We start from the raw sequence: 6,638 nt of genomic DNA, 5'->3' as shown, positions 1-6,638 counted from the left end.
CTGAAACCTGCCTGGCACAAAGTAGGACTTCAGTGCACTTTTGTCATGAAGTGTGCACTGGGGCTTCTCATTCAAGGATGTGCCTGCTTCTGGAACATTCCGGTGTGGAGGCCTCGGAGCTGCCACAGCACAGCCACTGTTACTGCAGAAGCTGTCAGCAAAGGCCTCCTCCTCTCCTTCCCCAGCTGGGCCGACAGGACCAGGCACATCCACAACCCGTGAAGCACTGTCTTCACCTCAAGGGGCTCCTTGGCTCTTCCGCCTGACCTTGGAGTTCAGCCCCTGGGGGCATTTCCTCACAGACCTAGTCTTCCCACTCAGGCCCATCTCCCTCGCCACAGGCCTCTCCACAAGCCCACTTGGATATGCACTAATGCCATTATCTTTCCGAAATTAAAATCAAGCCTCAACCTATAATGCTTCATGGAGAGGGAATTGGGGTTATATATTCCTGCGTCGAGCGGTATTCTATTTCAGTCATAGCATTTAATTATGATTGGTATGTTAGTGCCCACCGGAGCATAACAAATTGTCATTATGTTATTCTGCTGAGTCTAATTTAATTGGCAAGTTGTCACAAAAGCAATTATCCATCATTTATTTTGTTGCCATAACCACATCCAGAAGAGCACCTGCTGTCTGTGAAGAGAAATGCGCCCCAGTCTCTCAGCCCTGGATCCAGGCCACTTATCTGACACAAAGACATTGCTTCCCCTTCTGATTTAAAAATATGTTCCTCATTTCCTGCTGCGGTCTCATGAATCCTCCTGGGGGAGCCTCAAAGTGCCAAAGGAAATTCATGGTCTGGGAATTTGCCTGGGGCCCCACCAGGAGGCTGGAGGTCAGCCCTGCTCTGTCAGGGGGCGGGCGGGAGGTGGCAGGAAGAAACAGGCCCCGTGGAGGTCCAGGACCTGACTGAGGTCGGGCTTTGCTCCGTCAGCTGTTTCAGCTGCCACCTCAGTGAGGGATTTATAAATATTTGTTGCTCTTCCCCCGACCCCAGGCACACCGTGTGCTCGCTCCCTGGGAAGCAAGATTGTTTGGCCATTTCACAGAGAGGGAGCCTCAGGCCCTGGGGACGGGAGACTCAGTCATGAGGGAAGGCCTGAGGAGGAGCAGGAGTACAGTGAAGACCTCTGGCTTTTCCCATTCTCCAGATGAAGCCTCTGCAGGCAAAACCAAGGTACGTTTGGGCCTGACAGAGCCCCAGGAGGATCCTCTGGGGCAGTCGGACCTTCTGCTGGCCTCCTAAAAGCTGGGCAGGGGGAAAGAACAGGGGCCAAAAAGAGCCACCAGACTGCCTGCGCGCTCCAAGAGCGCGAGACGGGAACTGCCCGCTTTCCCAGGAGCCTCCAGTTCCCAGCGCTTTGGGAGGTGCTGTTGAACCCATCCCTACTAGGTTACTGCCCCATGCTTGAACAACATCCTCCTCCCCTAAGTGCAGTAAGACTTCTGTGAGTGATAAAGTCGAGGCAAGCAAAGTTTTATTTGTGTGATTTTTCTCCTAAAGTGGGAAGACAGTCATTCCTTAAAGGAAGATGAAGCCCACAGTGCTGTGTTCTGTGAGCACAAAGCAGGTGCAAAAATGCTTCCGGGATGCTCTTATTAGCATAGTAAACGAAAGAGTCATTGCGAACAAAAACACCCCACCCACTCTGCTGCGAAGAGGGAAAAAGAATCAGAGCTTTAAATCAACCAGCTTCTCCCTCTGGGGCCAGTCACTCCCCAGTTCCCAGGCTGCCTCTTTGGGGACACTGGAAAATTACCAGCTTCCGGAACATAAGCAGATCAGTTCTTGCAACTCTTAAAAAAAAAAAAATTATCCCACTGTAATTGCTGACTAAAAATAACCTAAGGATGTGTCAGGTTGCTCCCTCCTGGACCAGCATTATCCCTAAGGAATGTTCCTCATGGCTGTGGAGAAGTTGCTCTTGCCACCAGGAAGGCCACCACAGCAAAATGTCCAGGATCTCTGCTCAGTGTGAGAGGGCCCCAGTGAGGCTCGGTGGCCCAGACTTACACAGTCGATATGAGAGCAGGAAAAGCTTTAATGTGCAGTGGAGAGGCCATGCATGAGGGCCCTGCTGGGCCCAGTTGTGGTAGAGGATGGTGCTTGGTTACAAGTAAGGGTGTGTATTAGCTTGAACCCTCTGGAAAGTAGGTTGGCTAAATGGATCAAGAGCCATCAACACTGTCCCTCATCTTCAACCCAGGAAGTCTGCTTAGGATAAGCAAACCATTTCAAAAACAGAAGAAAGATGTTTGCTCTGGTGTTATTTTATAATAGCAAAAACAAAATCTGTGCTGAGAGCAAACTGACCTAGAGCACGTGGCTCTAAGCCCACGGATATTGATAGAGTTTGCTGCATGTTTTCTGGGAGGGATGTTGAGTCAGGAATTCTTAATGCAACTGCATTAAGGGAGCACCGAAACAGAGCTAGGTTACATGTGTATGCAAATTCAGTCGAGACATGGTCCCTCCTGTGTTAGTTTCCTCTTTTTTTTTTTTTTTTAAGATTTTATTTATTTATTTATTTGTCAGAGAGAGAGAGCACAAGCAGGCAGAGTGGCAGGCAGAGGCAGAGAGAGAAGCAGGCTCCCCACTGAGCAAGAAGCCTGATGCGGGACTTGATCCCAGGACCCCGGGATCATGACGTGAGCCAAAGGCAGTGGCTCAACTGACAGAACCACCCAGGCGCCCCTGTTGGTTTCCTCTTGCTGCTGTAACAAATCATGTCCAACTTCACGGCTTCAACAGTACGTGTTTATTACCTTACAGTCCTGTATGTCGGAAGGCTGTAACAGGTCTCCTTGGGCTAACATCAAGATGCCTGCACGGCTCTTTTCCTCTCTGGAGGCTCTGGGGAGCATCTACTTCCTCGCCTTTTCCAGCATTTGGAGCCTGTCTGAGCACCTTGGCTTGCTGGCTCCTTCCTCCACCTTCAAAGCCGAAAGTGAGCTGAATCCTCACACTGTATCCCTCGGGCCCTCTCCAGGAGTCACAGCTCCCTCTGCCTCCCTTCTTCTGCCTCTCTGTGCCATTTTTAAGGACCCATGTGATTATATTGGACCCACCCAGACAATCCAGAATAATCTGGTTTTAGGTCAGCTGACTAACAACCTTAATTCCCTTCTGCCATATAATGCCACATAATGCAGAATATTCACAGGTTCTGGAGATTACGATATGGGCATCTTTGTGTGTGTGTGGTGGTGGTTGGGCATTATTTTGCAAACCCACTCCAGACCAGGAGCTTACAATTTAGTGACAGAGGCATGTGAACGTATCTCTAGAGGATGTGGCAGAGTGCCATAATCAGCCAACAAGATCTGGGGAGGCGACATGCCCATTTGTAGTAATCCAGAAAGTCCTTGCTGGAAGCCACACGCTATCCCAGGCAAGTTTCCTCCTCCTCCAGCACACACACTCTCTGCTCTGGTCACTTGAGCCTCCCTGCTATCACATAATCACCACGTGCTCTTTCCCAGTCCCAGTCTTTGTCCATTGCTGCCCCTGCCTGGCTGCCCTTGTTTCTTCTTACTCCTTATCCGAATCTCACCCACCCATCACAATCCAGAACAAGTCCCACGTCCTCCATGACTCTTCCCCTGTACCCCCTTATCCAGGGCTTCTATCCCATTTCTATTCTCAGTTACATACTCTTCTACTGAAGTATAGTTGCTACTCCATTTTACTGAGTTACTGGGTCTCAGCTAGATGGTAACTACTGTGATATCAGGGATCATGTGTTATATATATATAAAGTTGCTAAATTTGTACAAGCTATTCTTTGAACAAACAAAGCACTCACAAAGGTGCTGGCCCCGGGAATAGACAGGTGATCCAAAGGGAGTCTTGTTCTAAAGGCGATCAGTCTAGAGTGGACAGGAAATGACAAGCCGACCAGGGGGTTATGAGGTGATGTGACGAGAGCTAGAATAGTACTATACGTAGGAGGGGCATCTAGGTCAGCTAGTGGGTGGATGGAGGAAGGCTGACAGAGGAGGTGATATTTGAGCTGAGTTTTGAGAAATGAGTAAGAGTGAGCTAGATAAAGGGATATGGGAGAAGGATTCTATTCCAAGAGGAGGAAGAGGAGCATTTAAAGCACAACAAAGAGGGGCGCCTGGCTAGCTCAGCTGGTAGAGCATGTGACTCTTGATCTCAGGGTTGAAAGTTCAAGCCCCATGCTGGGTGCAGAGATGACTTAAAAATAAAATCTTTAAAAAAAGCAGGGGCACCTGGTAGCTTAGTCGGTTAAGCATCTGCCTTCAGCTCAGATCACGATCCCAGGGTCCTGGGATCGAGCACCATGCTGGGATCCTCAGAGAAGAGTCTGCTTCTCTCTCTCTCTTAAATAAATGTGGTCTCTCTCTCTTAAATAAATAAAATAAGATCTTAAAAGAAAATAAAGCAGAACAAGGAGATTGAATTCTGGAAAAGCTACTCATCTTTCTCCGCCAGATATAAGAGTATTATAGATGCTCAGTTTTCTTCAACTTGGTTTTCCCGGCCTCCTAGCACAAACTCACTGCTCTGGTGACTTGAACCTCCTCTCTGTTCTTTTCCGTAGTCGGTGTGCTTTCCCCCAGCCCAGCTCCTTCGACCATTGACTTGGAAAAAACGGAGAGTGCTTACATTTGCAAGTGAAACCGACAGGGAAGGGACAAAATGGATCAAGTTGTACTAAGCCCCCTAACTAACAATGATTATACCTGTGACAGACATAAATAATATTGTGAGTGTATAACCTTATAAGGAAAAGACAAAACTTAAAAAAAAAAAAAAAACAGACAAATGATATGAATAAACATTTTACAGATGAAAGAATACAAATGCCCGACAAGCATATGAAAAGACACTCAACTCTATTTGTAGTCAGGGAAACGCAAAAGAAATCAATAATTAGTACAGGTTTCACTCATCAGATTGGTGAAAATTAAAGATTGATGACATCCAGTGTTGTCAAGTGCGTGGGTAAACAGAGACTATGTGAATTGCTAAGCCTTTTTGATAAAGTAATCTCAAGGTGACTGTTAGAAGTAAAATGAACACATCGTCTGATTCCAACTTTGAGAATGTATCTTATAGAAATAATAACATCCATATACATATATATAAGCTATATACAATGTAGGTAATGAGACATACAATCTCGTATATATACAATAAGTTATGTCTATATACACACAAAAGACAGACCCTATTTATAGCAGCAAAAGCTGGATATAATCAGAATTGTCCATCAATAGGGGCCTGTTGAATAAATTATAGTATTTATAGAAGATTATGGAGGTATTAAAGAGTTAATTAGATCCATAGATGTTGATGTGGAGAAGTTTGCATGATACAATGTTGAGAAGCAGGAACAGCTTTAAAGAAGGTGAGGCAGAGGGGGAGGCCATGATGGGGAATGGTTAGATGCGTTGAAATGGTCACAAAGGAAGTGATGGAAGGCTATATGCTCCAGGATGTTAACACTGATTACCTCAACTGACTGGACTTGGAGGGGAGACAGTAACTTAAAATAAATTCTGTATTGTTTGCCTTGTGACAATGAGCACAGACTATTTTTATAATTGCAAATATTAATAATATTTAAAAACAAGTACTGAGGAAGGTGTTCAGCAGGGCTTCCCTGTCAAGGGGGGGGATGAATGATTCCTGCGGGCAAGTTCCTGAGTTCAGGCCTTTTTTGTCCCTCCCTGGCCTCTCTTCTATTCAAATGAGCTAATTAAACAAACGTGAGATAGCTTGCATTTCCTTGGTTAAGTGGCTTTAGATCCTGGGATAAAAACAGCATCATTTACATTTGTAGTGACCCTCTCTTTGTATCCGTGAACTCCAATAATAAATTAATTAGAGCCATTCAGCCCCAACCCGCCTCCCCGAGGATGGCCTTTCTTTGCGTGCGGAGACTGTCTGGATCAGGCTCAGGGTGAGGTGTATTGTTAAGGCTGCTTCTCTGCAGTAGCAGGGTGAGCCCGGTGTCAGCTCCCCGGCTTGTGAAGTTGTCTGGGTACTTTCCTCACATCTTGGAGGCTAAACTAGTTGAATATGTGCGTGGTTGACCAAGGGGAATGCCATTTGCATCTCAGCTCCCCGCTTCTTAGCCACGCTGGCAGAAGGCCTTTCTTCAGAGCCTGAGCTACTCCAGAGGTCAAAGGCCCACAGTCACCATGGCAACTCCCTTCAGGGCCGGAAGGAGGGGGCTGAGGGAAGGACTCAGAAACTCACCAAGGGGCCCCAGGAGAACGCACTTTCACTGAGAGGGAGTTCAAAGTCTCCACTTTGGGGCTGCTTTACAGGGCATGGCTTTATACAGGATACATTATTTCTGGAGAAGTTGCTTTGGGTCAATTTTGGGGGTAAGATTGTGTAATTTTATTGTGAGCACGCAAGTGGAGTTCCCTATATTTAGGAACCTGTTGTGAATTCTTTTGTAAGGTGGATAAAAACACCTGTTATTTTTTTTTTAGTGCTGATGGGGTCCGTGATCAAAGGAGTGAGACTGATACAAAGCGAAGGTCAAGCGAAGCTTTATTTCGTGCCAGCATCGAGAATCAGACCGACCGGTCTTGGCTGTCCCTTATGGAGGCCCTCCCAGCCTCACAGACTAGCTTTTATAGAGCAAAGG

At 46.8% G+C, this 6,638-nt stretch overlaps 1 long non-coding RNA gene across 1 annotated transcript in view; it reads left to right on the top strand.

Moving 5' to 3' along the window:
- Nucleotides 1–902: 902 nt before the first annotated feature.
- LOC125087751 (uncharacterized) overlaps nt 903–6,638 on the top strand; it is a 46,502-nt gene continuing 40,766 nt past the window's right edge. The window contains exon 1 of the long non-coding RNA XR_007123506.1: nt 903–1,183. This is a non-coding gene — a long non-coding RNA (uncharacterized LOC125087751). The remainder of the gene's footprint in view (nt 1,184–6,638) is intronic.

The sequence above is a fragment of the Lutra lutra genome, chromosome 16 (genome assembly GCF_902655055.1).
Source record: "Lutra lutra chromosome 16, mLutLut1.2, whole genome shotgun sequence".
Classification (NCBI taxonomy): domain Eukaryota; kingdom Metazoa; phylum Chordata; class Mammalia; order Carnivora; family Mustelidae; genus Lutra; species Lutra lutra.
Note: the sequence above shows the minus strand (reverse complement) of the source record. Positions and strands in the feature narration are given on the sequence as shown.